At 41.1% G+C, this 11,485-nt stretch overlaps 1 long non-coding RNA gene across 1 annotated transcript; it reads left to right on the plus strand.

The window, feature by feature from the left end:
- Window positions 1–492: 492 nt before the first annotated feature.
- LOC122465182 lies at window positions 493–6,602 on the plus strand. Its single transcript, XR_006289829.1, has 3 exons — window positions 493–823; window positions 2,225–2,375; window positions 5,787–6,602. It is a non-coding gene; the product is annotated as an uncharacterized LOC122465182 (long non-coding RNA).
- The last annotated feature ends 4,883 nt before the right edge of the window (window positions 6,603–11,485 follow it).

The following is an 11,485-nucleotide window of genomic DNA, read 5'->3' on the forward strand; positions in this document are numbered from 1 at the left end:
TCTCTTACACTTGGGATCAATGGTAAAGTTTAGTCCTTGCCCTGTGCCTGCATTGCACCTAGTAAGAGGCATATGGTGAGCACAGTGCACACCAGGACCTGGGCCTTTGTGTTCATTAAGGTAGAGGAAGTTTAGAATCTTTTGATTAGCAAGAGACATTGTGAAAAATGGGTAACACTTCATTTACAATGCAGTTTTGCTAACACCAAATGTTAAATCAGTCAGCCCCAACCCAAATCATGAAATTGGCTTAAAAATCATGAGATTGAAATAATCCCAGTACATACTGGGTTCTCTTTCTAGTTTTGAGCTTTTGTAGTGAACTCCGTTAATGTTTCAAGCTTTCCTCCACAAGCAGTGAAATTAGAAGTCCATTAAAGAAAGGAAAACTGTGATACTTATGTAGTCAAATGTCTCCAAAAGTTGGTACTCTAAAAAATCCTCTAAATGTTATGATACAATAAAATCCTGTGAGATGGCAACACTGTTATTTGATTGCATGATTCTTTGGATACATTTGGATACGTTAGGTTTACATTCAGAAAAGTGAATTGTATTTTTGTTGTAGAATCTTAGTTTCCACTACCTGTGTAACATGTTTGAGGTGAATAGAAGTTCTAAGATGAATTTTCTGGAAGTGTTGTTTCAAAGGTTTTTTTTTTTATTTCTTTTTTTGACAGTTGATAATTCTTATTGTGTTTGAAAACTTCATTTACTTTGGCCATCTTTTTAAATTTTCTGCAATGAAAATGCTTCCATCTATGAGGAAGGAGAAAGAACAGAGGAAGATGGAATATGAGACTGCAACAAGCAAGAGATGGTGGTAAATTAAGGTGCAGGGGGGATAAAAGTGTCAAACAGAAATTATTATCAGAGGCATATTAGTGCCATATTGAACAGTGCAAAACAAAGACATGCAGAAGAGAGAAGTTTCCACCGGAGTGTTAATACTGGTATAGTAATAATTGAATATAATGGAAGAAATGCTGCAGATTGCTGAGAGAATTAAAGGGTCATGTTTCTCAAGGTGTAAGTGTAATATTAATTACTCATGGGGTAAAATGAAAAAGAAACCACTTTTTTTTTTTTTACAGAGGTAGAGAGGAAGGCATGAATAGAAGTGTCAGTGGTGAGGAGGATTTTGAAGAAGAATAAGAGACAAATAGGAGTTATAGGAAATTAGTCAGTTTCTTAACAGCAAGTGAACAGACATTTGAACAGGTGCTTGTTTCATTTGGTGAAACAGGAGGTACAGAGATATTGTAAGTTTCTTTATCCTTTCTTTGAGAAATTAGTGCAAGTAAATTCCTTGCTGGTAACTTTTGTGACCTTTTTTGTGGAAAATGAATTCATAATACAACCAAAGAAGCATTCTTTTGGAAGAGATTTATTGTATAAGCTCTGTCTCACGTTTTTCAGTAGATAAACGTGGTGTTTCTTATTTGGGGAGAGAAGTAGGTAGAGGTGTAAATCATAGTAATTCAGATGTTAGAGATGAACAGGGTTTAGACTAGGTCAGGAGTGTTTATACAGCACAAGAGTGGTCTAAAACATCCAGAAGACTTTAAATGGGTATGCCTGTATAATTAATAATGAGCTGATGGAAAATGTCCTTCAAGATACTTGCGAAGTTGTAAAAGAATTTGTGGCTTTTTCTTTGCAAAAAGTAGGGTCATTGCAAATGGCAGACAGATGAAGTGTGAAGAAAAATAGTATGTTGAAAGACCACTCTTTGGCATGTGTAAGTGGAGGGCAGTGTAAGATCATTATTGCTCTATTATGTCGGTCTATCTCACCTGGGTGCATAAATTGGTTAGAAATTTTTATGGAGCTCAAATTCCAGCTAAGGATTTGGAGATTTCGATTCATATTTGATAGATGGAAATCAAACTATGATTTCAGGTTGCTGGAGTACTTCATAGAGAAGCTTTTTAGGGAAGTATTGATTTGATGTGTAGGTTTCTGAAGTGGTGACTGACCAGTATTGCTGCAATGTGGTTAATGTGAAAAAGTTTGGTTTAGAGCAGGCTCAGTTTGAAGTTGCCAAATGTGAGAAATTTTGTGTTTGCTGTGAGAGATTATTTTATATTAAGCAAGTGAAAATTATGGCAGAAATTGGGGTTGTAGAAAGAAATATGGCATTGTGTCAATTTTTGGCATATTATATTGTATGTTCAGAGAATGAATGGAATTCAGAGTTTATTATTGCGCTATTTTTTTCTAGTAAAGAAGATGCCTCCGAGAAGTGTGTTGAATGGAATGTTAGTGGATAAAGTTCCTGTTGTACTTAGAGATTCAAACATGCATGAAAAGAGGTTGATTCGAAACAATAAAGTCATTTCAGACATTTGTCCGTTTGCAGACAACAACGCGGGGTAAGTTACTTTCAAATAAGTTGGTTCGTGACACAGTGTAAAATGGTGCATCTCCCTTTGCCTCTTCAGGAAAATATTTCTAAGATACAATTTGATGACTCTGATGGAGAAAAAATGGTCTTTCTAGTTAATGGGGTGTCAAAATGTAAATCATTTGACAGCAATTAGTTGATGTTGGAAAAGAGATTTTTTTGAAGGAAAATAATAATTTGTATGCTGAGCTTGCTGTGGGTGTACATCATTTGACTCCATAGGAAGGGAGAGAAATGTATGGGGAAGGAGCATGTTAGAATCTATATTGCCTACAGATGTGGAGAATATCCATGAGCCATATATTGTGTGTTCTCAGAGTAGCACGGATGCAGTTGGGGGGAAATATTCGGTTATATAAGACACTAACTGGAGACTGTTTCACTTGGTGTATATGTGGGGGGCAAACTTTAGAGTATCCATGGTTCCCTGATCTCTTCACTTTTAGTTGTGGGGGTTTGCAGGACTGTTGTGAATTTGAGATTTCAAAGCTTGAATGCAGAAAGTCAAGAATTAATTCTTGGGTGATTAGATTTTGTTGAAACATCCAGTATCTGTTTAGTTTGGTCTGGGAAATCAAGCTTCATTCCTTAAATAGTAGTAACTTACCACACTTTAAGAAGTACAGGGTGTAGGAATTTAGACAATTTGACAGCACAGCAGTTGATAAAGAAGATTTTGGAGAACGATAATGACTTTAAAGCAATCTTCGAAGTATCTTAAGTAATGTGTGGTACCAAGGAATATTTTTTACAGATGCAGTTATGAGTTGTCATGTATGCTAAGGAGAAATTTTATTTTGAGGCTTCCACTTGGTTTCTGGCAAGGACAAGGATTTGTTTTGGGTGCTGTGGTATATAAAAAGGCACTCCCTCTCAAGAAGGTGTGGGGTAGCAAAGGGGAAGGTGTGGTACCCAGAGGAATAGGGAAAAAAGGAGAAGATGTCTGGGGACTGGAATATGCTGGGGACAGGCAGGAAGAGATGGTGGTGATGACAATGGCCTGGCAGGTGGCCAACCCACGCACCCAGTAGTGTGTAGTGAGGAGCTATCAGATAAAATGATTGGGACAGAGAGGGCCCAGACAAACATAGGTACAAACACAGAGGCAGAGCAGGCTACTGTGGGGCCTCAGACCCTGAATGAAAGGGTGCTGGGGGATCCTGTGGGACAAGTAAAGGGGCTACAGGAGAAATTAGTAGCTGCAGAGCAGGCCTTGCAAGAAGCTGCAGACGACATGTAATTCCAGAAGCAAAAATATCTGCTGAAACCAGTGATCTTTCATACTCATAATTTGCCCTCCTGAAAATGAGTGTATTGAAGTAGAGTGATTGGTGAGTGAGATTTGTTTAGTTTTTCCAGGACTTTTTCTTTCTTCTTAATGACACTATTTAGCACTTTGAAATTCAAAGATGTTACTTTAAAGGGAGAGAGTGTTTGATAACTTAAGTTCTTTGATAAGCTAAATAGTTACATCATGTTTTTGTTTTTGTCCACCCTGTTCATCAAAGGCATCAGCCAAGCTAGCCTTTTTTTCTACTTTAATGTGCAAGGGTTGCTTTGGAGAGACTGCCTGACTTGAACCTTTGTGTCACAAATGGACCTTATTTCTAATTGTTACTGTTATTAATTATAATCTTTTGTACTCAGTTGTGTGGCTGGATATGGCTTGATTTCTGTTTGTTAGTTTCCATAGCAATTGCCTTTAATTTCCCACTCCTACATTCTACTTCCTTTCATTCCAAATAGCACATAAATGATTGTGCCTTACTGAACCCTATACTCCCCCAATGGACACTTGGACTGCTTCTCTTGCAATCCCAGGGAGGTACATTCTCTGCCTGTGGGATCTCAACCCTCATCCTTTGGGACAGAGGAACATCTGTTCATTTGAGCTGCCTAGGGAGGATTTACACGGAACCCCTCAGGACTCCTGCTCACCCCCTCTCGATTTTTCTCCAAATCTCCTCCATCCCCGAGAACCCTGTCATACCTTAATATCCTTTAATTTTGTGGTCCCCAAACTTTTGAAGGTTATGCCCCACCCCTTACCCCAGTATGCACCTCCCGCTAGGGCTGGGAGCAGGGCCATTGGCTTGGGGTGCAGGGGGGACAGGGGGACGTGGACAGTATGGTGGTGAGGGCGGGAGCAGAGCCACAGGCAGGCCACGTGGGGCTCGGCAGCTGGGCCTGTGGCCAGGTGTGGAGCTGCACTGAGGCTGTGGATGGGGCAGGTGCAGGGCTGGGAGCCAAGGCTGCGGCTGGGGGTGGGGCTGAGTGGCACTCCCTCCCCGTCCCCCGTGGGGCTAGCTTAGGCCTGCCATGCCCCCTTGAATGTTCCTACATGCCCCCCTATGGGGGAACACCCACAGTTTGGGACCTCTGCTTCAATTTCTCTGATTTTAAGTACAGAACACAGATACCAGAGTGATGCCCCCCCCGAATTAAATCAAACTTCATACTATTTCCTTTACAATGTTAACATAATTACTGTTCAACTGTTTGTTTTTGATGACTCTCAATGAGTCCCTGCTAGTTATTCTTCAGGCCACTTGTGAGGTATCTGAGTCCCCTTTTTCCACTTCACTTCTGACATTGCCAGTACACTTTTAGTGTCTTTCCTCTTTTTTTTTTTCCTTCCTAGGCTCCTTTTCATGAGTTTCACAGTTGCATGGTTTTATCAGAAGTTTATCATTAGTTTCTGCATCGGGAGTATCTTGTGTGTCTGGGATATGGATCTCCACCCCAAAAGTGTAATTTTCCTTTCTTTAAAGTCTCCCACTGCGTAAGACTGATTCTGGAAGCTGAATGAGAGTTTCAGTTGGAATCCCTGACAGTCGTGGATTACTGCCCATCAGAGTGCTGCTGTAATTTTCCCCAGCTCTTTTCTCCCCACCCCCTGTTTTTTTTGGTTGTTTTTTTTTTTTTTAAGTTAGGACAGAAAGGTCTTGGGAAAAAACCTGCAGATTGTGGCCTTTGAGTATAAGCTCTGGGTGCTCTCTGGCTTATTCATAATTAAATCTTCCTGCTGCTGCTAAAGAAATTTCACAATCAGCTCTCTGGATCAGTTATGACGCCCAGGTGCAGGGAAAAATGCCCTATGCTCTCGGTCCACTTTCAACTCTTCCAGAGAGCTCAGATTTAACAACTCTGCAAACAAGGTTTTTACATACCAGGTTGGGTTTCTTTCTTCAGCATTTTCATCCAGTCCCCTTCAGATGTTTTCCCTTTCTCTGTTTTCTAGAACAGCCAGTTTAAACTGCATTTCTCTTTCTTCTCCAGCAAAGCTGTATGACTCTGCAGCTCTGTCTCTCTCACTTGTTTCTTCTCGACCAGTTGGTAGGATGACTCACTCTTCTGAATCACTAATTTTTCTTTACAGCTGGAATCTTGGACCACCAGATCATTCATCAGAGGCTTAAAAACAGACATCAACAGCCCTGCTGTTGTCATCCTAGAGGTATCATTATAAAATGACTTACCCCCAAAAGCCGACCTAAACTTGGTAGCTCCAGCTTCTGGCGATCCATCTGCATATAGGCTCAGTATCCTGCAGTGGTTCAGCCCAGAAGCAGTTCTCCCTGGCTTTCCATGAGGGAACTCTGGAAAGTTAATGCAGCCTATGTATAGCTATATTACATATCAGCCCTGAAGTTTTCACCACCTGGTCCCATTTCTGGCCAACTGCCTCCTGCCCTGGGCCACTCCAACTCAACACTATATCCTGTGCCTACTCACTGGATTAAGTTCAGATTCCCACTCAGGGCCCAGAGATGATGGCATAAATAGGCACTCAAAACCCTTTTCCTGAACAAAGGGCTCATGGAGGGGTCCTCAGTAAACAGATGTCAGTGGATATGTTCTTTATTATCCAAAGTTTATTTATGTAATTTATTATCCAAAGTTTACTGCAATTAAATAGAACCTCATGTATCTGCAAAATTTGTGGGTAGTCTTTCAAGGACAGGTATTTGCATGGTTTCTGTGCCTTCCTACTTGGGAATCAGGCTAGAAGTTTAGTAATACTGGCCTTTGTTGCATGTTGGTGCTTCTGTTTATAGTTCCAGGTTGAATCTGGAAATGTGAAAGGTGCCAGAAAATGGGGAGGGAGGAGGGGAGAGGAAAAATATCTAAAAACAAATCAGTTTAGGAAAACTTCCAGGCAATAAGGAATTTCCCTATTTAGCTCCCTAACAAATCATCCTTCTCCTCCCAGAGTGGTAATATGTTTTGCTTTTTCATTCCATTTTAAATGATTAATGTGAGACTTCACTATAGCATAATTAATGTCTCCAGAAATGTACAGGACTGCTCACAGGTATCAGTATGCCCTGAGCCATTATGGTACCAGGGACACTGCCGCACCAATATACCCTCAGCTCCTTTTGCAATTTTCTCAGTGATCACTCCGAGTAAGCGAGGGCGGGGGAAGACAGACCATGCAAAGAGCAATGAATTATATTTTCTGGGGAGAAAATGTTTCATTATCTAGTAAGTTGGAGACACAAGGGACTGGGCCTACCCCTGTGTTTGAACTGCACCTAGCATCATTCTGATTTGGGGATCCTAGGTGCTACCATAATATAGCATTTTAAATAACAATATTGAGTCGATCTTGCTATAAAAGTTTGCAACTTCAAATGGGTAAAACCAAATGGCCACATGAGGGCACTATGACATTAAGAATGAGGATATGCAGCTGTTTTCTCTAAAGATTAATTGTGAAAACCAGTTGCTCTCCATTCATATTAAAAGGGGGTCAGGCAATAACATTGGGTGCTCAAAGGAACAAACATGTCCCACAGCCATAAATACTCGATGGAGTTAACTACCACTATCTCTGCTCTCCGCCTTCATAGGTCATTCTGTAATTGTTTGTATTGTGTCCATCCAGATTAGATTGTAAGGCCCTTGGGGTAGGGAACCTGTCTAAACAATGTATTGCCATGCACACCTATGACTCTGTGTAAATAATTAACAGTAATTAATGTGCCCATAAAGCAGTATCATTCGACATTGCTCCTGGGTAATTGCTATCATACTCCACATTTTAAAGAGATGCTGTCAACTAGATTTAGACCCAAAATATAAAATGTGGGTTAATCCCCCTCCTCCCCGCACCTGTAAAAAAATTGTTTATGGAAACAGGGCTTTAAAATGTAAATAGTTCCCTGCAGTGTTACGGATCTAAAGAGCATGGGGCTATGTACATGACTTGGCTGGAAACACAAGGAAAAGTGAAAGCGACCCCGTGTATTTTCATCACCCAGGTCCGTATGAAATACAAACAGCATGAACAGTTGAAAAGGAAATTTGATTTTATAACTTTAGTTTTGTTCTTACATTTTTATTCTATTTTACCATTGTTTGCGGGTCATCAAGGTACTTGTCTCTATTTGAAACCCAAAGAAAAGGAGTGGTTACAATCTAAGGGCTCAGTCCTGTTCCCATTTGTACTCCAAGATAAAACTCCTATTGATGTCAATGGGCCCCAAATGAGACAGGCCTATTTAAACATCCCGTGTGCATGATCAAATTTCAAAGCAGTATGGATGTCATGTCTGTCTCATGGCTGTATGCCCTACTGATATGTATTTGACTTCACTCACTCTGGTAGCAATGCCTTAACAGCTCGAGCTAAAGGGCTAAGTTCCAGGGCTGGTAGCCATAGCAGATGCAGTCATCTCTTACGTTGACCAGCCAATAGATCCATGCTTTCCTAGAGAGGATTAAACCTACTACAGGAGGTTAATCGCTGCTAGACATTATAGAAGAAGAGTATATTAAAGAGGAATTTGATTGACCAAGGCAGCCATTAGATGTACAAACAAGTTCCCTTTGGAACAAGATGGTCATAGACTCCATGCCTTGCCTTCAGAATAGGGCCCTGCAGGAGTTAACGTGCATATGGGATCTTATCTCCTTATTTGGGTGTATAATTTTCCATTTGCCTAGCAAGGCCTCCTACACCTGTACAGCCCCAGCTGTACAGTGCTCATGGGGAGGAGTTTCCATGGGCTTGCAGGGAGGTGTGAGATAATGTCAAATTGTGAGTATGCAAGCTGCAGTTTTGCTAGTGGGTTACAACCACCACAACAGGAGTGGTTCAGCTGAGCCAGCCAAGATGCAGACCTGCTAAGCATCATTTTCCTATCATAGTCGTTTAGCAGACCAGATTCACTGTATGTTACGCTGATCCCTGCCTAGAATGTCATTTGTGAAAATGACTGACTTTAGCAATGCTGTTGTGTGGTTCTAGAAAAGGCTGTTGAGGCTAAAGAAATTATACCAATATCATTTAAAGCTTCTTTTAACTTCCCCCACATACTTCATTTGGGGTCTTTGCTCTAAACTGTGTCCTACATGAGATTTAGAAAAAATAATTAATACTTAGATGTCTTCAAGTCACCAGGACCTGATGAAATGGTCTAGAATACTCAAGGAGCTGACTGAGTCATTAACATTTATCTTTGAAAAGTCATGGAAGATGGGAGAGATTCCAGAAGACTGGAAAATGGTAAATATAGTGCCTATCTATAAAAAGGGAAATAAGGACAACCTAGGAAATTACAGACCAGTCAGCTTAACTTCTGTACCTGGAAAGATAATGGAGCAAATAATTAAGAAATCTATTTGCAAACACCTAGAAGATGATAAGGTGATAAGTAACAGTCAGCATGGATTTGTCAAGAACAAATCATGTCAAATCAACCTGACAGCTTTCTTTGGCAGGGTAACAAGACTTTTGTAGATAGGGGGTAAGGGGTAGATGTGGTATATCTGGACTTTATTAAAGCTTTTGATACTGTCTCGCATGACCTTCTCATAAATAAACTAGGGAAACGCAACCTAGATGGAACTACTATAAGGTGGGTGCAAAACTGGTTGGAAAACCGTTCCCAGAGCATAGTTATCAGTGGTGCACAGTCATGCTGGAAGGGCATAATGAGTGGGGTCCAGCAGGGATCAGTTCTGGGTCTGGTTCTGTTCAATATCTTTATCACTGATTTAGATAATGGTATAGAAAGTACACTTATAAAGTTTGGGTGCAATACCAAGCTGGGAGGGGTTGCAAGTGCTTTGGAGGCTAGGATTAAAATTCAAAATGATCTGGACAAACTGAAGAAATGATTTGAAGTAAATAGGATGAAATTCAACAAGGACAAATGCAAAGTACTCCGTTTAGAAAGGAACAATCAGTTGCACACATACAAAATGGGAAGTGACTGCCTAGGAAGGAGTACTGCGGAAAGGGATCTGGAGGTCACAGTGGATCACAAGCTAAATATGAGTCAACAGTGTAACACTCTTGCAAAAAAAGCGAACATCATTTTGGGATGTATTAGCAGGAGTGTTGTAAGCAAGAGACGAGAAGTAATTCTTCCACTCTATTCCATGCTGATTAGGCCTCAACTGGAGTATTGTGTCCAGTTCTGGGTGCCACATTTCAGGAAAGTTGTGGACAAATTGGAGAAAGTCCAGAGAAGAGCAACAAAAAAGATTAATGCTCTAGAAAACATGACCTATGAGGGAAGATTGAAAAAATTGGGTTTAGTCTGGAGAAGAGAAGACTGAGAAGGGACATAACAGTTTTCAAGTACATAAAAGGTTGTTACAAGGAGGAGGGAGAAAAATTGTTCTTCTTAACCTCTGAGGATAGGACAAGAAGCAATGGGCTTAAATTGCAGCAAGGGAGGTGTTGGTTGGACATTAGGAAAAACTTCTTAACTGTCAGGGTGGTTAAGCACTGGAATAAATTGCCTAGGGAGGTTGTGGAATCTCCATCACTGGAGATTTTTAAGAGCAGGTTAGACAAGCACCTGTCAGGAATGGTCTAGATAATACCTAGTCCTGCCATGAGTGTAGGGGACTGGACTTGATGACCTCTTGAGGTCCCTTCCAGTCCTATGATTCTGTGATTAATAACGAAATAACACTTTGGACTTCTATGACCTCTTATATCAATTAACTAAGCATCACAACGCTCATGTGAGCAAGTGCATATTATCATCATCCCCATTTTAGAGGCCCAGAAATTGCAGCACTAAAAGAATCAATGATGTCATGACCCATGGATTTCAAACCAAGGCCTCCAGGGTATGGGAGCAGCCACACTCCAGCCCTCCACCTTGCAACCTGCTGCCAATGGCTCATCAGGGATTCACGAAGCCCAGCCCCAGTGTGAGGCTCTGCACTTAAGTTCTAATTGGCGGCGTTCCAAAGTGGCTGGCTGTTGCACCTGCCCTGCATAAGCCAGCAGCAGGAACAGGAAGCTGTCTGAACAACTGGGCTCCACCATGCTCTGAACTGTGTACTTTGTGCTTCCTGCTCCCTGCCTTGATTTCCTGGCTTGACTCCTGACATCTGACTTGTAGTTCCTGACCTTCAGTTTGTCTCCTGCCTCTGACCCTCCTGGTATCCTGACTCATGGTTTTGATCTCTAGTTTGTCTCCCTCCCAGTATCCTGACCCAGCTGACTCTTGACTTCTGTCTTGACTGTGGACTCTGGCTCCAACTACTAGGTCAGGCTGCCCATGATCTGGCTATGACAAATGACTTGCTCAAAGTCACACAAGTACTTAAATGAGTTCCAGGTTCTATATTTTGTGGTGTGATCATATTAGTTTGCATCACTATAGCACACAGTTTACTGTCCAAGACATTATAGTGTGATTGCATAATAGTTGATAGAAAACGGGATACAAAACATTGCCTTTAGCAGGCTGCCTAGCTAGTTTGCAACATCAAGTTTGAAAATATTTTACAACATTTTGTACCTTAGAAAGACATGCAAAAGTGCACACAATTTTCTTTGTCTCATTGTGTCCTCGGTCCTCATCTTGGTGTCAGAGAATGGCAGATATTGTACTGGGTGGATTTCAAGGTCTGACAGTGCAAGCAGCAATACTTTTTAAGAACATAAGTGCCTTAGGAGAAGGCATTTTCATATTCATTTCTGCAGAAACCTAGTGGTTAATCTTACAGGTGCCAGATCTCATCAGTCATCTTGTGTGTACAGCTCTTTCTACTTATGAAATGGGATTGAAAAGTGCTTGATTAAAAAGGCCCATTAAGCCATTT

Source organism: Chelonia mydas, chromosome 3, assembly GCF_015237465.2.
Source record: "Chelonia mydas isolate rCheMyd1 chromosome 3, rCheMyd1.pri.v2, whole genome shotgun sequence".
NCBI classification, from domain to species: domain Eukaryota; kingdom Metazoa; phylum Chordata; order Testudines; family Cheloniidae; genus Chelonia; species Chelonia mydas.